Source organism: Mirounga leonina, unplaced genomic scaffold (assembly GCF_011800145.1).
Source record: "Mirounga leonina isolate KUSES-001 unplaced genomic scaffold, KU_Mleo_1.0 Mir_224, whole genome shotgun sequence".
In the NCBI taxonomy this organism is placed as follows: Eukaryota; Metazoa; Chordata; class Mammalia; order Carnivora; family Phocidae; genus Mirounga; species Mirounga leonina.
Window position 1 is genome coordinate 17218284 of NW_023270615.1, and position 26228 is coordinate 17244511.

The 26228-nt window shown below is 42.9% G+C and overlaps 1 long non-coding RNA gene across 1 annotated transcript in view; it reads right to left on the reverse strand.

The window, feature by feature from the left end:
* LOC118026367 overlaps window positions 1–26228 on the reverse strand; it is a 49374-nt gene that overhangs the window by 12024 nt on the left and 11122 nt on the right. Inside the window, exon 2 of the long non-coding RNA XR_004683545.1 lies at window positions 2413–2483. This is a non-coding gene — a long non-coding RNA (uncharacterized LOC118026367). The remainder of the gene's footprint in view (window positions 1–2412; window positions 2484–26228) is intronic.

The following is a 26228-nucleotide window of genomic DNA, read 5'->3' on the forward strand; positions in this document are numbered from 1 at the left end:
GAAGAGTTTTAAATGGACTATAAAGCTCCTGCGACACCACTGTAGTTGTGTTAACATTTGCAGCACGTGAACGGCAGGGTATGGAAGAAAATCCCCCTCAGCCTCAGTTTGAATTTTGCTTCAGTGAACCCACATGCTTTGATTTGGTTTTGGGGGTGCCACCAAGGGACATGCTCGGTGCTCCCACCCTCTGAGACAACCATCGGGAGAAAGCTGGCGACCGAGCAGCTTGCTTCGCCCTCCTCCTCTGAGAGTGTTGGCCACTCCTACGTCCCCCTTCCACAGCTAACCCAGGCAGTTGTCCAAGTCAGCACTAAGAGCCCCTGACCCCCGAGACAATCAGGTAGATCAGCAAAGCTCGAGGGACACATCTCATGCTGCAGCAGTTTTCCTAGTTGATGTCCAGCCTCCGTTCCTCACCTGCGCAACGAAGCATGGAGGAACCAAGCATAGGAGCCGTGACCACTTTTTCCTGCCTCTATCCAAACCCATGGGGGGGCTGCTATCCTTATGTTTCTATGATTGTATTCCCCAAAATAGTAACCATATGGTATTTCACAATATCCCAGACGACATGGCCCATGCCTGATGAGACTATGTTTTATAGCACCTGTCAGGGAGGAATGTAAATAGGCCAGGCCAGGAGAGGGGGACCCTAAGGACAGCAGAGCTATGGGTGGGAAGGAGGAGCGGAAACTAGGTCATCAAGAGAGGGCTTTCAGAAGACCACAGTTAGCATCCAGGCTCCAGTGCCATCAATGGAGGACATGTGTAAGATCACAACTGGTGGTAGCCTAGACTCCAGGAGATAGGTCATTATCAGGGCCCAGGAATAGGGAAGATACAGTGATCTGGGCAGGCCACTGGCAACCTTGAGGACAGAGGTGGGAGCTGACAAGGATAGAGCAGGGCCCACAAGCTGGTGGATTGTGGTACAAAGGTGGGTACTTTATTACAGAGACAAGCTTTAAGTCTGGGCCCTAGAGTAGGCCCAAGTTCATAGGAGACTAACAAGTTCAAGCTCCATATATTCACTTATCAACCATTCATCCACCTACTCAGCCATCTGCTTATCCACCCATCCATTTATCCACCCACTCATTCATCCCTCATCCATCCATCCTTCCATCATCCATCCATCCATCCATCCATCCATCCATCCATCCATCATCCATCCACTCATCCATCCATCACATTCTTTTTAATCATTTGGCATAGCACTGGGAATAGAAGAAAAAGAGAAAAAATAAAATTTAATCTCTTCTTGGAGCTCATAGCCCAGCAGAAGGACAATGCTGAGTCATCTGAGTCAAGGAAATGCCCCTTCCTGCAGTGCCTGCCATCTCTCGGCTCCCCATGTGAGCTGTAAAGGACTGTTGGAGTCTAATTCCTCTCCATCATCCTTCAATAATCACAGAGAGGAAGGCTAGGAGGGTAGGAGCCGCGCAAGTCGCTGTAACCACTGTTAGCTTCTCCCTAGTAGAGTGTGGGATCTGTTTGATGCGTGTCTTCACCCTTGCTGTCCATTAAAAAAAGAAGCAACAGTGGTTGGAAGTGCATGGAACTTGAGAAACCCAGGGTATTGGTTTTCTATTGTGACCAAAACCAAAATTACTACAAATGTAGCAGCTGAACACAACAGATATTAGCTCTCTGTGAGTCAGGATGAAATTTCCTGCCCCACAAAATTCACAGGGCTAATGAAAGCATTTCCTATTTATTGCCCTCTAATATATGCAGATATTTACAGGCATTGTCTCTGATTGGCCTGAGACACCAACGTGGGAGCAGGGCTTTTCAGATGAAGGCAGCAAGATGCAGAGAAATTCTACCCACTTCCTGATACGCAGTCTTGAAAAGCAAGCTGAGTGGGTAATCCACGGCCCCGTGGTAGCCGGCAACGGGCAGCTTGGGCCGTCTGGGGTAACGCAGAGCAGAATGCGCTGCCGTGACCCTCAGGATTTGGGAGCGGACAGCCTTTTTCCCAGCCAGGCCGGTTGATGCCAACATTGTCCTTTATCAGCCATGAAAACTAGCTTCCTCTTCCCTTTGGTGTATGGACAATTACAATTGTTGTAAGAAAAGTTGTAAGAAGCGGTAACGAAGTTGTAAGAAAAGAAAAGAAGGTGAGAAAACATAATACAAAGTGCCAACAGTGGTAAAAACATACTCACAAAATTTGTTCTTTCTTAAAGAACACAAGTATGTAGAAGCCATAGACAATGTCCTGGGACTCCATCCTGCATTTCCTCTCCACGTATGTGAATACACGAAATAGGGGTTCTCTTTACCTACAAAACTTCTGGCTCTTCTTTTTGCCAGGCTTTTGAACCTCCTGAAGAACCGCATCCTTTTTTAAAATTACAGGAAAACATATTTTTGAAGAAATGTTAAGGCGCGTATGCTCTTTACCTGTTTCGGTGTGACTTTGTCCCTCGTCACCCAGAGCCTTCCGTTACCCAGGGATCTTTAGACATTTCTGCCTGGAGAGAAAAGAGAAAGAGGCATCCTGTAGCTTTGACTTACAAAATAAACTTTTGAAATGCTCAGTGACAAAATGGTCTTGCAAACCAAGCTTTGTGGGAAAAGGGGGGTTGGGGACTCCCAAACTTGAGAGCACAGAGAGGGGTGTGTGAGGGGGTGGGAGGGAGGTGTAATCTGAGTGGCCTCCCCGCCTGCCGAGAGGGACCTAAGACTCTGCACAGGATGCCCCCAGTAGTGGGCGGAGGAGGGCTCTCCTGCCTAGGCTGGGCAGGGGAGGTGGGGTGGAGAGTGAGAGGTTTGCAGGGAGGGACAAGGCCAAGGTGAGGATTTTTTCAGCCCTCTGTGAGCAGATGCAGACCCCAGCCTGCAGTGAGGGGGAGCAGAAGGCAGAGCAGGCTTGTCCCTGCTTTTATTTGGGGCTTTGCAGGAAACTTTCTCCCAAAGGTGCCCCCTCCACCTCCAAGGGGCAGCCACAGACAACCAAAGTGGCAGAAAGCAAAGATTAAGCTTGATGTTTGGCCAGGTGCCCCTTCTGTGGAAGCCAGGGGACAGGGGCTGTGGCCGAGGTTCCTGGGTAGAGGGGGCTTAGGGGTGGCCGGCCCAGCAGAGCCCTGTGGCAATTGCACGCAGACCTGAGGGACCCGCACCCCCACGGGGCTGAGATGGGGACCTCCAGGTGGGACCCTGCGCCTTGTTGGGGCAGCATCGGCAGCAGAACCAAGAGATCGGGGGGCAGGGAGTCCCTGTGCCAGCAGCCTTCCAGCACCACGGGGCCTGGCAGCGCAGGCCTCTCTCAGAGCCAGGTGCCCTGGGCACACTGAGCATGCTCCAGGAAAAGCCTGGCCAAGCCCAAAGGAGAGGGTCAAACAGAGCCAACAGTAATTGGTAGGCTTAATGGTGAACTTGAGTTCCCCGTTATCACTGACTGATCATGAGATCAATCAGAAAATAAAGTCAGTCACATTTGTTTTCTGCACACGTGCACCACACCGTGTTATTCATGATTTTTTTTTACGAGGCTATATCCGGATGAAAAAGTCTGTTACAGCTGAGGAGCAGACCAGACTGAGGAGGACAGCTCCCAAAGTGCCAGGTCAGAGTCGTTCAACCTCCCAGAGAGGACAGTGCGTCTTCACGACACCTGTGTGTGTCTCTGGGGGGGCTGCTGTGCAGCTCAGGGACGGGCGGGGAGGAGGGGACAGTCGGGCAGCAATCCTGGGGCCCCGCTGAGGAACAGACCACAGATAGGATGTCAGACTGCAGGACGGGGACCTGCCCGGCCCAGCACTTGGGTCTCAGCAATGTCACCAAGAACACATTGCAGATTCAGTGCTGAAGGATTCAAAACCAGAGACAGGTCTTGAACACAGGCCTCCTGATTTCCCAGCATCTCCTAAGCAGATCACCCAGGCTCTGGGCAAGATCAGGACCTCCCACGCCTCACTGTCTGTCTCCCCCCACCAGCTTGCTTGCTCGGCGCAGCCAATCCAGCTTCGCTTATCTGGATGGACGAAAGCCAGAAAGAAACCTAGTGTCAGACTCACGATTCCAGAGAATTCTCCAGCTCATGGGGGTCCCGTCCCTCTGGTCCCTTTTATACGAGAAGCCTTGTTTAGGAAAGGAAGCCTCCCAGGATGCAAGTCTGAATCAGCCTCGCGCTAACAGCCGAGCTCTGGGCCATGGAGACCCATACCTGGCTCCTCGGACCGGGAGCTCTTGCCAATCGAGCACGGCCATGAACAACGAACTCATAAATGATCCTTGTGAGCACCATTAATTACCCAGTGGGCGATTTTGGGCAATGTGGGGATCCGACATGTCCTCAGTGGGAAGCAAGTGTTTGAACTTGCCCCCAAGATCTGGAGCCTGTGCGGCCCGTCAGGGGGGAGGACGGTGGTGGATTTTTCCAGCCACACTGCCAAGGACGGTGTCGGGTGCACCCCTCACGTGGTTGCTGCCACGCTGGCTCGAGCCCCGTTCCTGCCTGCAGACGCACAGCATCCTCCTGCCTGGGGCAGTTTGCCAGGGGCAGCTCTTTAATCTGCTCATCCCAGTTTGGACTTCCCCAAACCACCCCTTGAAAAGGCTTAATGCTCAATTCTGTGTGGCAGTGAGGAGTAGAACTCACTCTGTCTTTTCTTTAAGAGAATAAACACAGTGAGAGGAATATGTGTGTTTCACACCATCATTCCCGCGTGGCTCGCAGGAACTCTGACAACTTTGGTGAAAGGGTCTCTCCTGGGGCCATGCTGTCCCCGGGGAGCTAGAATCTCATGTCCTTTACCATCAAGACACAGAAGAGCCCTGATAAGGGGTCCAGAGTCCTCAGACTTGAAAGGACAGAATGCTTCCGCTAAGAATCATTTTCTGGGACTACAGTATTTTTAAACACTGCTGAAACATGATTATTTGTTAACCCCGGGCTCAACACTTGGGTGTCGGGCCCTAGCAATTGGCTAAGAAGCACCCCCAGGAAAGAAGGACAGTGGGTCACCTAGAAACTTGCATGTAGAGAAAACAGCTCTGATGTTTGAGGGGCCGAACCCAGAATGAGGCCGTTCCAAGCGTTTAATGAGAAGCACTTGATCTGGCTGCCGGTCTCTTCCTCTCCCCCACTCTCTTCTTTCCTCTGGTGGGAGAGGATGAGGTGGGAGGGCAGACCGGGTCTCTTTACTATGCAAGCTAGCTGCTTGTCCAGGCACAGGTTTCTGACATCACAGGGTGCTTCCCAGGGACATTTGCAGAGGTCTGACATGGAGATCCAGCTCACCCATGCTTGGAGGACAGTTTTGATAAATGTGAAGAGTAAACGTGAAGAGTAAGAAGGAGCAACGCGGGCGCCTGGGTGGCTCAGTTGGTTAAGGGACTGCCTTCGGCTCAGGTCATGACCCTGGAGTCCCGGGATCGAGTCCCGCATCGGGCTCCCTGCTCAGCGGGGAGTCTGCTTCTCCCTCTGACCCTCCCCCCTCTCATGCTCTATCTCATTCTGTCTCTCAAATAAATAAATAAAATCTTTAAAAAAAAAAAAAAAAAAAAAAGAAGGAGCAACGCTCCATTATTCTGTTGGCTTGCCCGCTGAGTACAGAATGGTCTCGAAAAATAAGATTCTGAAGTGTTGTTTGCTCTATTAATGTGCTGGCCCTGCCCTGGCAAAGTGCCATGGGCCGGGGGGCTTCACCAACAGGAACGTCTTGTCTCCCAGCTCTGGAGGCTGGACGTCTGAGGTCAGGCTGCCGGCCCGGCTGGGTCCTCCTGAGGGAGGGAGGGACCGTGTGTTGCAGGCCTCTCCCCTTGGCTGGTAGACGACCGTGTTCTCCCTGTGTCTTCATGCCATCCTCCTCTGTAAGGATCCAAATTTCCTCCTATAAGGGACACCACAGTCCTATTGGGTGAGGGTCTCATAGGCCTCATCTGAACTCAGTTACCTCTGTAAAGTGATGTCACAAATGGCAGGATTTCCTTCATTTTGTGGCCGACGAACAGGTCATTGTATATGCATAGCACATCTGCTTTCTCCATTCATCCATTGACAGGCACTTGGGTTGTTTCCATATCTTGGCTCCTGTGAATGATGTCACAATACACATGGGAATGGACCGTCGCGGGCATCAGAAATATATCAGACGGAGAAGGACAAATACCACGTGGCATTCCTAACATGTGTAGAACCTAAGAAAGCCAAACTGGTGGAAATAGATGGGTAGAATGATGAGTACGAGGGGTCGGGGGTGGGGGAAATGGGGAGACGGGTCTAAGCGCACAAAGTCCCACTTAGAAGGTGAATGCGTTCTGGGGATTGAATGCACAGCATTGTGGTTATAGTTAGCAATACGGCATTATAAGCTTCCAAGCTGTTAAGATAGCAGGCCTTAAATGTTCTCAGCACAAAAAAGAAATGGTAATGATATGATATGATGGAGGTGTTAGCGCTATGGTGGGAATCATATTGCAATATATAAATGTATCAAATTTGCACGTTGTAGACCTTAAATTCACGTGATGTGTTATGTCAGTTCTATCTCAATAAAGCTGAAAAAAAAAAGAACCTCTCTCCAAAGACAGTCACATTCTGAGGTCAGGAGTCAAGCATACGAATCTAGAGGGACACATCTCAGCCCATGACAGTTTTCTTACTGGATGCGGCCAGTCCTCAGGACACATGCCCTGCCGTCCACGCCTGACAGAACCTGCCAGAGGAACAAAGGAGTCTGGAATTCTCTCTTCTATGGGGAGATTGGGACTTAAATGGGAAGGATCCAGGTGAAGTTTCTGGCTGAAGGCTATCATAGGCTAAGCAACCTCCTTTGTGTTTATTTTCACACATTTCTGCTTAATAACATTTTTCCTTTTTTTGAAAAAAGACCATCATCCACTTCCTTTCAGAGTTAGACACATGTCATCCAACTCAGTGTCCCTTTCAACACCGTCCTCCTCCTTGGAGGTGACCAAGACCCCTCCAGCCTGTGGGGTTCTTCCTCTCCTTAAGCCTCTGCGTTCAGCTGGAACCACACAATTAGCTTTTCCTCGCTCTTCCTGATTGTTCTTGGTCTGTTCAGGCGGCTCTAACAAAATAAGCACAGACTGGGTAGCTTATAAACAGCAGAAATGTGTTTCTTCCAGTGCTGGGGGCTGGGAAGCCCAAGCTCAAGGTGCCAGCAGATTCGGGGTGTGGTGAGGTCTGGCTTCCGGGCTCATAGACCGCTCCCTTCTCCCGGTGTCCTTCCATGGTGGAAAGGGCGAGGGAGGTCTCTGGGGTCCTTTCCCGAGGGCGCTCATCCCTCGTGACCACCTCTCAGGGGCCCTACCTCCTAAGGCCTTCACCTTGGAGGTTAGGTTTCAACGTGTGAATTTTGGAGGGACACAAATATTCAGTTTAGAATAGGTGTCAGCTTTCTTTTGTGTACAAAGTAGGTGTGACTCATATGTAAAGAGTGTAATTTTCACGTGCAGCAGGGAAGGTAGTCCTATCACTTCAAGACTTGGCCTTCGCCCTTCGTGACACCATAAGCTGCTTATATTTACGTCCCCGAGTCCAAGGAGACTATTTGTTGTTGGTGTTCAGGAGATATTTGTGACTGTTCTCATTTTTTCAGAATTCACGGGGCACACTCTGTTTTTGCCACTTGAGGGGCAACGTATCAGCAGACCAGATGGATCCGTCCACCTCCCTCCTGCCTTTTCTGGCACCTGCCGATGTCGTCGCTGGATGCGGGTGGGAGATGCCCGCCAGAGACCCCATGTTCTGGAGGGCCCTGAAGGTCCCACACACACAGTTGTCAGACAACACCTGGGCTCCTGTCTGCCAACAGTACAGTTCTGGTCGTTTTCTATAAGGCGTCACCAAATCATGATAAATCATACTTATTAAATGATCATTTTATCTCATCCGGCTAGGAGAGGGGTATGGCTCCGAACGCTAATGCCAATCCCCTCCTACCTTGGACACCGTGCCTGTGGGATCTCTCTCCTTCCTTCTACGATGCTGTTTCACAAAGGGGCTCCCAGCTATCAGACAGGATAATAAATCGAGCCTGAAGTGGTGGTTCTACCCCACAAACTTTGATCTCCGCCGCCAAATCCTCTGGGCCTCCCCCCGGGATGCATTTCAGTCCTTCCTACATCTTTCCATCTTGCAGCTGCTCATCAAAGCCGTCATCATCTCTGGTCTCAAACTACCGCGACGGCTTTACCCTCTTGGAGTTCCTTCTGCAGCCAGTAGCCATGGGCAGTGTCTGCAGCATAGATGTTAATGCCCTGCTCTCCCCAGCACTGCCCTCACACCTAGCATGCAACTCGGGTTCCTGCCCGTGGCCAGCAAGTCTGTCCTCAAGGGGGCCCCAAGCCCCACTCCAGTCTCACACTGGCCCATAGGCTCCACTCCCTGGGGCCAGGATGGAGGCCCCCCGCCCCCAGCCACCTACCGTGCAGGGCTCTCCTTGGCCCCAGGACCCTCTGCGGTGCTCATCCCTTTGCCTGGAAGTCCCCCCGTCCCCTCTCTACCCCTTCAACTCACTCTGCATGGCCAACTTATTCTCATCCATCAGGTCTCTGAGGGAAGGTCATTTCCCCAGAGACGGCCACCCCACTAATTATTCTTCCTCCTACCCTCCAACAACTGTACCACCGGAAAGGGTCTACCCACTTTCTTGCTTACTGCCTTTCTTGCCACCTCTAGACTATGGGCTCCCAATACTATCCCTGTTTAATAGACAAGTTTCAAAACAAATAAAGGGTCTTTACTTTGATCTCTATGGCAAGTGTAAAGAAAGGTTGCACAGGCAGGCACATGTGAATTCTTTTTTTTTTTTTTTTTAAGATTTTATTTATTTATCTGAGAGAGAGAATGGGAGACAGAGAGCATGAGAGGGGAAGGGTGGGGGGAGAAGCAGACTCCCCGCCAAGCAGGGAGCCTGATGCGGGACTCGATCCCGGGACTCCAGGATCATGACCTGAGCCGAAGGCAGTTGCTCAACCAACTGAGCCACCCAGGCGCCCGGCACATGTGAATTCTAAGTCAGGCCTCTGTGGGTTAGACAAAATACCTTCCCTGTCCAGTCTCTCTCCTCTTACCTTCATCTCTCCCCTCCCCTTCAAAGAGAAGGATTTTAAGAGCACCGAAGGTAACCCACTGCACCCTCACATCTTTACGGTGGCTCGAGGACCATCCCTTTCTCTCAGCAGTATTTTGTGTGCTCTGACAGACAGAATATTCCCGCCTCTCCAGGTTTTGGAGTGCCCTGCTCATGGAGAAGTTCGCTCTCAGGCTCACTGCTGAGACTCTGTAATAAAAAAAAAAAATTATTTATCCCACAGCAGGCAGCTCTTTTAAACAGAGCTGCTTCGACCTCTTTGAAAAATGCCAGACCTTGAACTATGGCTTCTGGTTCGAGTTCAAATAACAATGGCTGGTAAGCTTGTGCTTACTTTTATCACAGTTTCTGCTTCGGGGGAGGCTTTGTAGGTAAACGTGAGCCAAACAAAGACTTCTCACGGTTTCTCGATCCGGTCTCTCCAGTTTTTCCACTTGGCACTGATCAGTGGGCCTGGAGGGTTGCAACCAAATGTAACATGGCAGCATCTCAGAAGCTCCCATAGAATGTCAGAGGCAAGTCAGTCTTTTCTACTTGCTGATGAACTCAGTACAGGACAGTGATGGGTGCTAGTAGTAAACACGGGGAACCAGCCGTCTCTCAGGCTGATGGCTTATTCGGGTTCATTCAGTCTTTCCACCACTGTTCACTAGGCACCAGACAGGTGCACCATGTTACTGCAGCTCACCTGCGGCGGCCCAGCATGCACACTCAAATGGAGAGCCATGCTTCTTAGGTGCTTAGTTAAGTTTTAAAAATTTCTATCATCCTGAGTGCGACAGACCGAGAGAAGTCCACCAATCTCTGTCCATTTCTCCTTTGGCTATAGACTCCCAACTTTTGGTCAGAAACATGAGCGTCTTGAGGAAAGACTGCACTTCCCAGCCCCCAGTGCGCTCAGTGCGGTGTCGCCAGGCCCCAGGCAATAAGAGCAGAGCATCCCGGTGAGTGGGGCCTCCAGGAAGGGTCTTTAAAGAAGATGGGGTGTACATATATACAATGGAATATTACTCAGCCATCAAAAAGAATGAAGTCTTGCCATTTGCAACGATATGGTTGGAACTAGAGGATGTTATGCTGAGCAAAGTAAGTCAGTCAGAGAAAGACAAATACCATATGATTTCTCTCATATGTGGAATTTAAGAAACAAATCAGAGGATCATAGGGGAAGGGAAGGAAAAATAAAATAAGAGGAAAACAGAAAGGGAGACAAACCATAAGAGACTCTTAACTCTAGGAAACAAACTGAGGATTGCTGAAGGGGAGATCTGGGGACCCGAATTCTGAAGTCAGTACTTTGGGCTGAAGTGAAAATGTTGGCAGGTCACATTTCCTCCAGAGGCTCGAGGGAAGAATCCATCCCTTACGACTTCCAGCTTCTGCTGGCTGCCGGGTGCCTCGGCTGGGGGCTGCACTCCTGGGGTCTCTGTGTCTGCAACCATCATCCCCTCTTCTTCTGTGTGTGGAATCTCCCTCTGCCATCATTTCATAAGGACCCCTGTGATTGCACTATCCAGGAGAACCTCAGATCCTTAACTGAATCACATCTACCGAGACTCTATCTCCATATAAGGTAACGTTTATAGGTTCCAGGGATTAGGGCATGAGTATCTTTAGGGGGGGCCAGTTTTTAGCATACCACACAACTATCACTGAGTTTAAAAGGATTAAATTACATAAAGTATGTTATATGGCCAAAATAGAATTAAATTAGCAATCGGCAATAAAAATAAATGTGGAAAAGTACTTAATATTTGAAAGTTACACTGTATCTTCTGAATGATTGATGGATCAAAGAAGAAATCACAGACAAAATTAAAAATATCTTGAACTGAATGAAAAAGAGAGCACAACATGTGGAAATTTATAGGATATAGTGAAGCAGTGTTTACAGAGAAACTTATAGGTAAAGCTCTTACATCTGAAAAGAAGAAAGTTTCTAAAAATAATAATTTAAGCTTCTTCATCAAGAAGCCAGAAAAAGAAGAATAAATCAAGTGTTAGTAATCAGAAAAAAGGAAATAATATAGATCAGGTCAAATATCAACAAAAACAATAAAAGGTCAATACAGAAAATCAATAAAACAAATTTATGCTTGAAAAGATCAGCAAAATCATAAACCATCAGGTAGACTGAATAAGAAGAAAAGAGAGAAGATATCAATTCCAAAATCAAGAGTAGTAAAGGAAACATCCCTACAGACTCTAAAGAAATTTAAAAGACTATGGAACTATACAATAAACACTTGTATGCAAACAAACCCAATGACCAGAAAGAAATGGACAAATCCCTAAAAAGACATAGTCAAAACTGGTTCACGAGGAAAGAGACAATTTAAGTTGACCTATATCAAGTAAGGAAATTCAACTGGCAAAGTGGTGTATAAGCTTGTAAGAATACAAGGTTGGTTTAGCATCTGAAAATCAATTAATGTAAACGACCACATTAAGAGATAAAGGGTAAATAACCATATGATCATTTCAGTAGGCACAAAACATTTAACAAAATAAAAAATTCATTCACGGTAAAAATTTTCAAATAGCTAGAAACCAAAGGTGATTCCCAGTAACTCATAAAGGGTGTCTATAAAAATCCTACAGTTAACAAGAGACAGTTATGAGAGATTAAATTATGAATGAGTTCAACACCTAACCCCTGTAATAAGGTGAGAAAAATATTAAGAGTACACATATTGGGTAGAAAGAAGTAAAACCATCTTTATTGACAGAAAACATTACAGTTTCTAAGAAAGTCCTAAGAAATGTTACTAGGTCTAAAACTAATAAGTGAGTTTACCAAGGTTTCAGGATATAAAATCAATATACAAAATCAGTTGCATTTCTGTGTATTAGCCATGAACAATCCAAAAATGAAGCTAAGAAATCAAGTCTAGCCACAATAGCATCAGCAAGAATAAAATATTCAGGAATAAATTTAACAAAGTAGGGGCACCTGGGTGGCTCAGATGGTTAAGCGTCTGCCTTCGGCTAAGGTCATGATCTCAGGGTCCTGGGATCGAGTCCCGCATCGGGCTCCCTGCTCCTTGGGAGCCTGCTTCTCCCTCTGCCTCTCTCTCTCTCTGTCTCTCATGAATAAATAAATAAAATCTTAAAAAAAAAAATTAACAAAGTAAGTGCAAGACAAGCACACTGAAAACTATAGAACTTTGCTGAGAGAAAATTAAGTCCTAAATAAGTGGAGAGATATATTGGTTCCATGGATTGAAAGACTCATGTTAAGAACTCTGTTCTTCTCAAATTGAGCTATTGATTCAATGCGATCTCTACCAAAATACCAGCAGGCTTATTTTTTTACAGGGAAATTGGCATTCTGATTCTGAAATTTATATGAAAATGCAAAGACTCTTGAATAGCCAAAACAATATTCAAAAAGAACAAAGTTGGAGGACTTCCATTACTTGATTTCAAAACTTACTTAAAGCTACAGTGATCCAGATAGTGTGGTATTGGCGTAACAGTAAACATATTATAGATCAATGGAACGAGACAGTGTCCAGAAACAGATCCACATAACATGTGGTCTATTGACTTCCAACACAAGTGACATGGGAATTTAGTGAGAGAAAGGATGTCTTCTTTTTTTTTAAAGATTTTATTTATTTATTTGAGAGAGAGAGAGAGAGAGTGAGAGCACAAGCAGGGGGAGGGGCAGAGGGAGAAGCAGACTCCCCGCTGAACAGGGAACCTGATGTGGGACTGGATCCCAGGACCTGAGATCATGACTTGAGCTGAAGGCAGACGCTTAACCAACTGAGCCACCCAAGTGCCCCAGAATCATCTTTTCTACAAATGTTGCTAAAACGATGAAATGTTCATATGCAAAATATTTAAATTAGACCCTGACCTCACACCACACACAAAAATTAACTGAATGTAAAGAGCTAAAACTATAACACTTATACAGAAAAGCATAGAAGAAAATCTTTGTGATCTCAGGTTAGGCAAACATTTTATTAGATATGACATCAATAGCAGAATTCAAAAGAGGGAAAAAAGTCATCAGAATTCATCAAAATTTAAAAAGTTTGCTTTTATAGAGACCCTATAAGAAGAAATGAAAAGACAAGCCATGGATAGGAAGAAAATAGTAGTGAATCATGCACTGATAAAGGACTTGTATTCAGAATTCATAAAAGAACTCTTACAACTAGAATGAAGGGGAGAAACAACCCAATAAAAGCATGGGCCCAAGATTTGAATAGATGAAGAAAATGAAAAGACAAGCCATGGATAGGAAGAAAATAGTGGTGAATCATGCACTGATAAAAGACTTGTACTCAGAGTTCATAAAAGAACTCTTACAACTAGAATGAAGGGGAGAAACCACCCAATAAAAGCATGGGCCCAAAAATTGAATAGATGGTTCACCAAACATAACATGCTCGTAAGCACGGGGAAAATGCCTCGCTTTTAAGTGCCCATTAAAACTATAGCGAGATGCCCCTACCTATCGACCAGAATGGTTATGATTGAAGAACTGGAGAGCCTGGGACCTCATACAGTGATGGTGGGAATGTGACAAGGTGCAGCCGCTTTGCAAACCATTCTGTCAGCTTCTTTAAAAAGTTAAACAGACTCCCCAGTGCACTCGGCCATTGCACTCCTGGATACTGACATGAGCGAAATGAAAGCATATGTCTACACAAAGACTTATACCAGAATTTCAGAGCAGCATTATTCAAATAGCCCCAAACTGGAAAAATTCAAATGTCCATTAACTGGTCAGTGGATAATGTGGTATTCAGTGGAATCGTGTCCAATGAGAAGAATGCACAAAATGCTGGAACGTACAATATGGGTGAACCTCAAAAACATTAGGCTAAAATGAAAAAAGCCCGAAACAAAAGACTCTGTATTATATGATCCCCCATTATATGAAATTTATAGAAAAGGCAAAATATTGAGTTATAAAGGAGGTCAGTGGTTGCCCAAGGCTGGGGTTTGCAATAAGCAATAAGGAAAACTTTTGGAGTCATGGAACTTTTCAAAAAATGGATTGTGGTGATGGTTGTACACCTGAATAAATATACTACAAACCATCCAATTTACGGAAGTGTTTCTTTGGAATGTAAATTATACTTCAACAAAGTTGTTAAAAAACCTAAAATGAAAAGGGGGCACCTGGGTGGCTCAGTCGGTTAAGCGTCTGCCTTCGGCTCAGGTCATGATCTCAAGGTCCTGGGATCCAGTCCTGCACTGGGCTCCCTGCTCAGTGGGGAGTCTGCTTCTCCCTCTGCCCCTACCCCGCCCTCAAATAAGTAAATAAAATATTTTAAAAAGCCATAAATTGAAAAATCCTACTGCTAATTGTGGTAGTGTGGTGCGCACGCATGCCCCATGCTTTGACATGGCACTCACCATGTTGGACTGACCGTGTGTGTATTTGTCCATATGGGTCAGAAGGACTGTAGACTTCTTGTCTCTCTCGTGCATCTCCACACTGCCTCGGGCCCTATGGGTGTCTGTTGATTCTGGATTTCCTTCTTCATTTGGACCTCCCACCATTCTTCACCACCTTGGTGGCTCTACTGCCTTTATTTTTCTTTTTTAAAGATTTTATTTATTGATTTGTCAGAGAGAGACTCGAGCTCAAGCAGGCGGAAGCAGCAGATAGAGGGAGAAGCAGACTCCCCACTGAGCAGGGAGCCTGATGCGGGACTTCATCCCAGGACCCCGAGATCATGACCTGAGCCGAAGGCAGACGCTTAACGACTGAGCCACCCAGGTGCCCCACTCTACTGCCTTTAATTAGAGATCACTAATTATATCAGGTTTACTGATACTGATTATTAATCAACTTAAAGCGTACTATTTAATGATTTTTTTATAAAGATTTTATTTATTCATTCATGAGAGACAGAGGGAGAGACAGAGGCAGAGGGAGAAGCAGGCTCCCCGCGGAGCAGGGAGCCCTATGCGGGACTCGATCCCAGGACTCTGGGATCATGACCTGAGCCGAAGGCAGACGCTTAACCGACTGAGCCACCCAGGCATCCCTATTTAATGATTTTTGACAATCGTACACAATGGTGTGACCCATGGCCACAATTACGATGTAGCATATTACCAGCACAACCCTTTACTGCCAGTCTCCTCTCCCATCCTCCGGCCCCCTATCACAACCTCTGATCTGCTTTCCAGTGCTACAATTTTGCTCTAGAATTCCGTATCAACAGACTCGGGCAGTATGTGCTCTCTTGCGTCTGACATCTTTCACACCAAGTAATTATTCTGAGAGTCATTCATGCTGCCGTGGGGAAGCATACCTGTTCTCTCCCAGCACATGGGTATTCCACCATGTGCTTACCGTTCATTGGTTGATGGACACTTGGGTTGTATCTAGTTTTGGACGATTATAAAAAAGTTGATATGAACATTTGCATTTAAGTCTTTGTCTAAACTCGTATTTCCATTTATCTGAGGAAAACACCCAGGAATACAATTACTAGACCATATATATGTGTATGGTTAACTTTATAAGGAACTGCCAAACTATTTTCCAAAGTTGTTGTACCATCCTATGCTGTTAGGTATGAGAGTGGATTGCACTGGATCCGTACCTTCTCTAGTACTCTGTATTGCCAGTCTTTTAAAATTTTTAGCCATTTCAGTGGTTGTGTAGTGGTATCTCTCATATTTTTAACTGACTTTTCCTAATAACTACTGATATTGAGTATCTTTCATTTTTTTATTTGCTATTTGCCTGTCTTTTTTGATGACGTGTCTCTTAGGAAAATACCTAGGAATGCAATTTATAGGTCATATAAGTGTGTGCTTAACTATATCATTTGCTCACTTTTTGTTTGTCTTCCTATTTAGAATTGAAATGCTCTTTATATATTTTGTGTGCAAGTCTTTTGTCAGAGTTATGTGTTGTAAATATTTTCTCCCAGGCTATGGCTTGCTTTCATTTACTTAACACTGTCTTTTGAAAAGCAATCGTTTTTAATTTTGGAGTCCAATTTTTCAATTTTTTAATTTTATGGGTCATTCTTTTGCTACCCTATTTTTCAAAGGTTTTATTTATTTATTTGTCAGAGAGAGAGCACGGCAGGGGGAGTGGCAGACAGGGAGAGGGAGAAGCAGACTCCCCGCTGAGCAGGGAGCTTGATGTGGGACTCAATCTCAGGACCCTGGGATCATGGCCTGAGCCGAAGGCAGACTGAGCCACCCAGGCTTCTCGCTATCCTATTTTTAAAGATCATTGTCAATCCCAAGATCATGAAGATTTCCTTCTAGTTCTGTAGTTTTAACTATTAAATTTAGGTCTGTGATCCATTTTGAGTTAATTTTTATGTATGACGTAAGTGTTGAGGTTCATTTATTTGTTGTGAATATCCACTTGTTTTAACAGCATTTTCTGGAAAAGTTATTATTTTCCAATTAAACTGCCTTGGTAATGTTGAAGAAATAACCACACACACAGACCCCAGGGGTCTATTTCTGGAGTCTCTGTTCTATTCCGCACATTTCTGTGTCTCTCCTTTATGACAATCCCCCACTGCCTTGATTACTATAGTAAGTCTTAAAAGCAGATAGTGAAAGTCATCCAATTCCTTCTTTTTCAAAATTGTTTGGGCTATGCTAAACCTTTCTATTTCTACACAAACTTCAGGATCGGTATAGCCATTCCTACAAAAGAGCCTTCTGGGATTTTGATAAGGATTCCATTGAATCTGTACATCAATTTGGGAAAAATTGACACCCTGGTAATATTGAATCTTCCGACCAGCTTTTTAGATTTTTAAAAAACCTTCCTCAGCAATGTTTTGTAGCTTTCAGTGTACAGACCTTGCACACTTTTGTTAGATCTATTTTTATTTCACATTTTGATGTCATTGTAAATATAATTATTATTCAGTATAATTTCCAATCATTCATTGGTCATAAAATGAAAAACAGTTGGTTTTTAAAATTAATTTCTTTGTTTCAAGATAATTGTAGATACACATGCAATTGTAAGAGATACAACAGAGATTCTTTCTACCCTTTACCCAGTTTTCTCCAATGGTGACATCTTGGAAAACTAGAGTACGATACCATACCCAGGATATTGACACTGATATGACCCACCGATCTTACTGAGATTTCTCCAGTTTTACTTGTATTTACTTGTTCGTGTGAGTGTGCACATCTGTGTGTATTTAGTCTGATGCCATTTTATCACATGTGTAGGTTTGTGTAACCATCACCACACTGAAAGCACAGAACAATTTTATCACCACAAGGATGCATTTGTGTTGCTCTTTTATAACCACAACCACCTCCCTTCTGCTCCCCCATCCCTCACCCCCAACAACCACGAATTTGTTCTCCATCTCCCTAACCTTATTTCAAGAATATTATTTAAATGAGGGGCGCCTGGGTGGCTCAGTTGGTTAAGCGACTGCCTTCGGCTCAGGTCATGATCCTGGAGTCCTGGGATCGAGTCCCACATCGGGCTCCCTGTTGTCAGCGGGGAGTCTGCTTCTCCCTCTGACCCTCCCCGCTCATGCTCTCTCTCTCTATCTCATTCTCTCTCTCAAATAAATAAATAAAATCTTTAAAAAAAAAGAATATTATTTAAATGAAATCATGTAGTATATAACCTTTGGGGATTGGCTTTTTTTTCTGAATAGTGTGTGTGTGTGTTCTTGATCCATTATTCCATCAAAGACACTTAGGTTGTGTCCATATCTTGGCTCCTGTAAATAGTGATGCTATGACATGGGGGTGCAGATATGTCTTTGGCATGGTGATTTCATTTCCTTCAGAGATATTCTCAGAACTGGAATGTCTGCATCATATGGTAGTTCTATTTTTAATTTTCCGAGGAATCTCCATACTGTTTTCCACAGTGGCTGTGCCAGCTTGCATTCCCACCAACAGTGCACAAGATTTCTTTTTTTAATTTTTAATTTAAATTTGATTTAGTTAACATATACTGTCTTATTAGTTTCAGAGGCAGAGTTTAGTGATTCATCAGTTGCATATAACACCCAGGGCTCATCACATCATGTGCCGTCCTTAATGCCCATCATCCAGTTACCCCATCTCCCCAGCCCCCTCCCCTCCAGCAACCCTCAGTTCGTTTCCTAGAGTTAAGAGTCTCTTAGGATTTGCCTCCCTTTCTGTTTTCATCTTTTTAAATTTTTCCTTCCCTTCCCGTATGTTTATCTGTTTTGTTTCTCAAATTCCACATATCAGTGAGATCATATGATAATTGTCTTTCTCTGACTGACTTATTTCACTTAGCATAATACCCTCCGGTTCCATCCACGTCGTTGCAGATGGCAAGATCTCATTCCTTTTGATGGCTGCATAATATTCCATTGTATATATATACCACCTCTTCTTTATCCATTCATCCATGGACATCTTGGCTCTTTCCACAGTTTGGCTATTGTGGACATTGCTGCTATAAATATCGGGGTGCAGGTGCCCCTTTGAATCACTATATTTGTATCCTTTGGGTAAATATCTAGAAAGGCAATTGCTAAGCTGTAGGGTAGTTCTATCTTCAACTTTGTGAGGAAACAGTTTTCCAGAGTGGCTGCACAATTTGGCTTTTTAAACTTAGCATAATTCCCTGGAGATTTATCCAAGCCATGCATATCAATAGTTCATTCCTTTTTATTTCTGAATATTATCTCGTGGTTTGGATAGACCAAAGTTATTTAACCATGTACCCATTGAAAGACACATGGGTTTACAGTTTCTAGCTAAAGTGAATAAAGATGTTAAAAATAATCATGTAAACATTTTTGTGCGTGATACTAAGTTACCATTTCTCTAGGATAAACGCACAGGAGTGCAACTGATGGTTATATGGTAATTGCATGTTTAGTGCTCTAAGAAACTGCTAAACTTTTTTCCAGAATGGCTGTACTATGCTTTACAAGGATGTTGAACATTTTCTCATGTGCTTATTTAGCAATTTTATTACCTTTTTAAGGGAAATGTCTGTTTATGTATTTTACTAATTTCTAATTGGATTCTTTTTTACTGTTGAGTTTTGAGAATTCTATATACATTCTATATACCAGTTCTTTGTTGGATATGTGGTTTGCAAATATTTTCACCCAGTCTGTAGCTTGTCTTTTCATGCTCTCATTAGGGATTTTTACAAAGGAAAAGTTTTAAATTTTGATGAGGTCAAACATTATTATTTTGTTTTTTTACAGATCATGCTTATGGTTTCAAATGTAAGATCTATTTGTCTAGCCCCAGATCTTAAAGATTTCCTCTTCTTTTTTTTTTCTAGAAGTTTTGCAGATTTACATTTAGGTCAGTGATCCATTTTGAGTTAATTTTTGTGTAACATGTGAAATACAGACTGCGGCTCAGTTTTTGCCTATGGATGTCCCAGCACCATAGGCTGAAAAAGGTTGTCTTTCCTCCATTAAATTGCTTTTGTTTTTTTGTCAAAAATTAATTGAGCACATTCCTGTAGATCTATTTCTGGGTTCTCAGTTCTGTTCCACTGATCTGTATGTTTATCCTTTTAGCAGTACCACACTATCCTGATTCCTGTAGCTATATGGTAAATCTTAACATTGGGAAAGAGTGATTCCTAACATTTTGCTCTTCTTTTTTCAAGATCATTTGGGTTATTCTAGGACCTTTTCCTTTCCATATGAATTTTAGAATAAGGTTCTCTATGTCTTAAAAACAACTGCTGGCACTCTGGAAAACTGTATGGAGCTTCCTCAAAAAGTTGAAAATAGAGCTACCCTATGATCCAGCAATTGCACTACTGGGTATTTACCCCAAAGATACAAAAGTAGGGATCCGAAGGGGTACGTGCACCCCGATGTTTATAGCAGCAATGTCCACAATAGCCAAACTGTGGAAAGAGCCAAGATGCCCATCGACAGATGAATGGATAAAGAAGATGTGGTATATATATACCATGGAATATTATGCAGCCATCAAAAGGAATGAGATCTTGCCATTTGCAACGACGTGGATGGAACTGGAGGGTATTATGTTGAGTGAAATAAGTCAAAAAGAGAAAGACATGTATCATATGATCTCACTGATATGAGGAATTCTTAATCGCAGGAATCAAACTGAGGGTTGCTGGAGTGGGGGGTGGGGTGGGAGGGATGGGCTGACTGGGTGATAGACACTGGGGAGGGTCTGTGCTCTGGTAAGCGCTGTGAATTGTGCAAGACTGTTGAATCTCAGATCTGTACCTCTGAAACAAATAATGCAATATATGTTGAGAAAAAAAAAAAAAGAAGAAGAAGAAGAAGAAGGTAGCGGGAGGGGAAGAATGAAGCGGGGGAAATCGGAGGGGTGGACGAACCATGGGAGACGATGGACTCTGAAAAACAAACAGGGTTCTAGAGGGGAGGGGGGTGGGGGGATGGGTTAGCCTGGTGGTGGGTATTGAGGATGGCACATTCTGCATGGAGCACTGGGTGTTATGCACAAACAATGAATCATGGAACACTTCATCTAAAACTAATGATGTAATGTATGGGGATTAACATAAGAATAAAAAATTAAAAAAAAAAAAACAACTGCTGGGATTTTGGTGTAAATCCTGTCATATTTATATATTGATTTAGAGATAACTGGCATTTTTTACTATTTGAGTCCTCCATTTTGTAAATACAGTATGCCTTTCCTTTTATCTATGTTGTTTGATTTATTTAATCAGTTTTTTGGAATTTTCAGCGTGTATAACCTTTGCATATTTTGTTAAATGTATATTCATTTATTCAAGTATTCATTTTCTTTGGATTGATTATAAATTTTGTTGCATTTTTGGGTTTGGTTTCCACATGTTTGTTATTAGTATATAGAAATATGGTTGATTTTTGTGTTCTTGTATCATGCAAACTTGTTGAACCTACTTATTAGCTCTAGTTGGTTTTCTCTCTTTTTTTTGAAGGGGAGGTTTCTTAGGATTTTCTATGTAGAGCATCATGTCATCCACAACTAGGACAGTTTTCTTTCTTTGTAATATGTATGCATTTTATTTCTTTTTCTTTATTGTTCTGCCTAGAATTTTGAGCATTATGCTGAAGAGCAGTGGTGAGATTGAGCACCCTTCCTTTGTTCCCAATTTTAGGGCTAAGTATCAGTCTTTCACCATTAAGTACAATGTTAGTAGGGGTTTTGTTCACATTCTTTATCAAGTTGAGGCAGTTTCTCTCTATTCCTAGTTTCCTAGGAGTTTTTATCATAACTGGCTAGTAAATTTTGTCTAAAGATTTTCCACATCAGTTGATATGGTCATATGATTTTTCTTCTCTAGCATGTTAATATGGTGGATTATATACTGATTACTTTTTAAAATGTTGAACCAGGGGCGCCTGGGTGGCTCAGTTGGTTAAGCGACTGCCTTCGGCTCGAGTCCCGCATCGGGCTCCCAGCTCAGCGGGGAGCCTGCTTCTCCCTCTGACCCTCTCCCCTCTCATGCTGTTTCTCTCTCTCTCTCTTTCTCTCAAATAAATAAATAAATAAAATCTTTAAAAAAAAAAAAAGTTGAACCAGGCTTGCATATCTAGAATAAATCCCACTTGGTTATGGTGTATAATACCTATATATTGATAAATTCTGTCTGCTAATACTTGTCGAGAATTTTTGCATCTCTGTTCATGAGGATTCCTGGTTTGTGGTTTTCTTTTTTCTGAGCTGTCTTTGTCTGCAGTTGTTATCAGGATACTATTAGCCTCATAGAATGAGGTGGAAAGTGTTTCCTCTTGTGTATTCTAGAAAAGAATGTGTAGGATTGCTTTGTACGATGTTTAGTAGAATTCTCCAGCTAAACCAACTGGGCCTGAAGACTCCTTTTTTCAGGACATTTTAAATTATAAATTCAATTTCCTTCATAGTTATAAAACTAAATTACCTATTTCATATTGGATGAATTGTGGTACTTTGTACTATTCAGGGAATTGGTCCATTTCATGTAAGTTGTCAATTTTAACATATGGGTTGTTAGTAGCATTCCCTTGCCCTTCTAAAATCAGCAGGATTATAAGGAACTGAATATCTGTATCCCCCCCCCCCGAAATTCATATGTTGAAATCCTCTCCCACAATGTGATGGCGTTAGGAGGTGGGGCCTTTGGGAGGTGATTAGGTCATGAGGGTGGAGCCCTCATGCATGGGAATGGTGCCCTTAAAGACACCCCAGATTACCCCCTTGCCCCTTCTGCCTTGTGAGGGCACAGTAAGAAGGCAGCACTCCGACATTGAATCTGCTGTCACCTTGGTTTGGACTTCCCAGCCTCCAGAACTGTGAGAAATAAGTGTTTGCTGCTTATAAGCCACCCAGTCTATGGTATTTTTGTTATAATATCCCAGACAGACCCCGAGATAAGGATCTATAGTGAATTTCTCCATTCCACTTCTGTTGTTTCTCATTTGTGTTCTTCCTTGTCAGTTTTGCTTGAGGTTTGTCAATTTCATCAATCTTTTCAAAGAACCTATTTTTTTTTTTGGTCTCATCGACTTTTTCTATTGTTTTCCTATTTTCAATTATTGATTTCTATTCTTTTCTATTGATTTCTTTTCTTTTTCTATTATTTCCTTGTGCTTGCTTTGACTTTATTTTGTTCTTCTTTATCTAGTTTCCTAAATTAGGAAACTTGACCATTGATTTAAAACCTTTCCTCTTTTCTAACATAAGCATTTACTATAATAAACTTTCTTCTCTAAAGCTCCAGCCCACGTATTATGAAATGTTTTATTTTTACTTTCATTTAGTTTTAATATCCTTTGAGCCTCTTCTTTGACCGATGGTTTATGTAGAAGTGTGTTGTTTAATTTCCACGCATTCTGAGATTCTCCTGTTTTCTTTCTGGTATTGATTTCTAGTTTAATTCGATTATGTTCAGAGGACATATTCTGTATGATCATAATTCTTCTACATTTGCTGAAGCTTGTTTTATGACCCAGAATGTGGTCTTGGTGAATGTTCCATGGCAAAGGAAAAAAAAGAAAGATGTGTATTCTGCGGCTGTTGGATGTAGCATTCCATGTATGTCAGTTACATCCTGTTGGTCTTACTATTTTTCTATATCCTTGCTGATTTTTCTTTGGCAGTTCTATCAGTTGCTGAGCGGGGGGACACTGAAGTCCCCTAGGATAATTTAAGATTTTCAACTCTGTTGTTTTGGCATCATATATTTGGAGGCTATATTGTTTGGTGAGTGCACACTTAGGATTGCTATGTCTTCTTAGTGGATTAATCTTTAATTATTATGTGATATTCCTCTTCATCTCTGGTGATTTTCTGTGCCCTGAAGTCTACTTAATCTGATATTTACATAATCACCCATGCCTTTTAAAAAGTGTTTCCATGGTATATCATGTTCCATCTTTTTACTTGCAACCCACCAGTGTTGAATTTGAGATGAGTGTCTTGTGAACAGTTTGTAGTGGGTTTTGTTTTTTTTTAGTTCACTCAGTTAATTCCTGCCTTTTTTGCGGTATGTTTAGCCCATTTATATTAAAAGGCCATTTTTCTATACTCGGGATTGCGTCTGCCATCTTCTAGTTTCTTTCCTATTTATTTCCTCTTTTTTTTTTTCTTTTTTCATGCCTTCCTATAGGTTACTTAAACATTTTCAGGATTTCACATGGATTTATTTATAGAGTGTTTGAGTGTATTTGTCTCATTCTCTTATTCTCTGTATAGTTGGCCCTGGGTATTAAAATATACATATATGACTTACTGCGGTCTGCTGGTTTCACCATTTTGCTATCTCAGGTGAAGTATGGATACCTTACTTTCATTTAAGTCTTTTCAGCTTCCCTGCATTTAAGTTTGATTGCCTACAATATCAGATGGTGTTATGATTTTTGCTTTGATCATCAATATAATTTATAAAACTCATGAGAAGAGCCTACTTATGTAGCCATTTTTTTCTCCTATTTGTTTTCTTTCTTCCTTCCTGATCTCCCAATATTCCTTCTTGTATCATCTCCTTCCTGTTTCAAGAACATTCCTTAGCCATTTTTAAGGGTGGGCTCCTGATGAATCCCCCTTGCTGGTGCTGCTGGACTCACCTGGTGTTATAGGTGGGAATCCCATTCAATCCAGAGGAAGAATGGGTCTACATGGGCTGCCCTGTGTTACAGGTTGACGGTTGAGGAATGCCCAGCCTGGGTGAAGAAGGGGGTCATGAGACACTCTGCTGTTGTATTGTTCTCCCAGTCATAGGGTCCCAAACCAACCTGTCTTCTTTTTACCATATTTCAGATGGTCTCTTGGTTTCCCCTTCTGTTATTTACAGGTTTCTAAGTTGTTCTCAGTGAGTAGAAGCAGGGAGAAAGGAGCTTATCCTTTCTTGTCTGGATTAGAGTCCAAACTGGACAACTGATTTTTGTATGTATTATCCTTGTGTCCTATCATCTTACTAAACTCACTTACTTATTCTAGAGGCTTTTTTTTTTCCCTACACTTCTTAAGATTTTCTCCCAAAACTGTCATGTTCTTTCTAAATAAAGACAGTTTTACTTCTTCTTTTCTAATTGGTATGTGTTTAATTTCTTTTTCTTGCCATATTTCACTAGCTAGACTCTTCCTCACAGTACGGATTTTAAGTGGTGAGAACAGACACCCTTATCCTTGTCAAGGTGCATTATCTTGTTTTTTATATTCCTAGATTCGTTTTGTTAGGTTTTTTAAGAGCATTTTTCATCTGTGATCATGAAGGAATTTGGTCTTTAGTTTTTTTTCTTCATAACGTCTTTGTCTGGCTTTGTTATAGGGTAATGCTGACCTCATAAAATGAGTTGGAAAATTTCCCCTCATCTGCTATTTTTTGAAAACATTTATGTAGAATTGATATTGTTATTTCCGCAAATGTTTGGTAGAATTCGCTCATGAAGCCATCCAGGGCTGGCACTTTCTTTGTGTGAGATTTGAACTATGAATCCAACTTTCAGTTCTTTCCTAGATATAGCACTATTCCAGTTATCTCTTTCTTCTAAAATGAGTTCCAGCAGTTTGTGTCTTTCAGGGATTTTTTCCATTTAACTTAAATTGTCACATTTATTAGCAGAAGTTTTCCATATACTTCCTTATTTTATATTTTGTGTCTGTAGGGTCTGTAATATCTCCTGACGTTATTAATTCATGACTTCAATATTTTTTTGCTTGGTGAGTCTGGTTAGAGGTTTGTTCATTTTTTTCTATTGTCAAATGCTTTTTCTGCACTTATTGACATGATCATATCGTTTTTCTTTTTAATCTGTTAATATGGTGAACGATATGATTTTCAAATGTCAAATCCACCCAGCATTTCTATTTTAATGGTTCACTGATGAGGGGCCCTCTGCCTCTGCCCCCTTCTGGCCTTTGTAAACACCACCAAGGGATTTTGGACATTTCACATCAATAGCAGCTTTAATGTGGGGTCTCCAAACCCCTTCCACAGTTGTGCACACAGACAGAATCTTTCCAATAAGGTGCAAATTGAATGTGACACAACTTCCAAGATTAAGCCAAAATTACACCATCGTTCAGCAAAGATGACAGATTAAAATGAAAGGAAGAAATCTTCTCATGATTGCGACTTTCCTCCTGTGTCCTGCTATGTATACCAGTAGCTTAGCAAGGGCAGAAGGAGGCAGGGACACCAACCTGGAGACTGATCCAAGCAGCTCTTATAAGCACAGGGCTTAGGGGAGCCTGGGTGGCTCAGTTGGCTAAGTGTTTGACTTCAGCTCAGGTCATGATCTCAGGGTCCTGAAATCGAGCCCTGCCCACTCAACAGGGAGTCAGCTTATCCCTCCTCCCTTCTCCCCCTCTCCCACATGCTCTCTCTGTCTCAAATAAATAAATAAAATCTTGAAAAAAAAAAAAGCACACAGCTTATTGAAAGACAATCGCTTTGGATCCCCAAGAAGAAGAAGAAGAGTCTAGATTAACCTATTTGAGTTCTCTAATAGACAATAAGGATGAGATCCATCAAACATCAATTATCTACATTTCAAAAATCCATTTATATATTGGGAAGAGCTCACACAGGCACATTGAATGGCCTAAGTGCTCTGAATGGTAAACAGAAGAAATGATGTTGCAATTCAACAATTGGAGAAAAACAATCATCTTGGCTGCTGGGCCTTGTATGAAGTATTTCTTTATAGATGAATAGATTCATTGAAATAGAAGAATCTTCTGTGAATC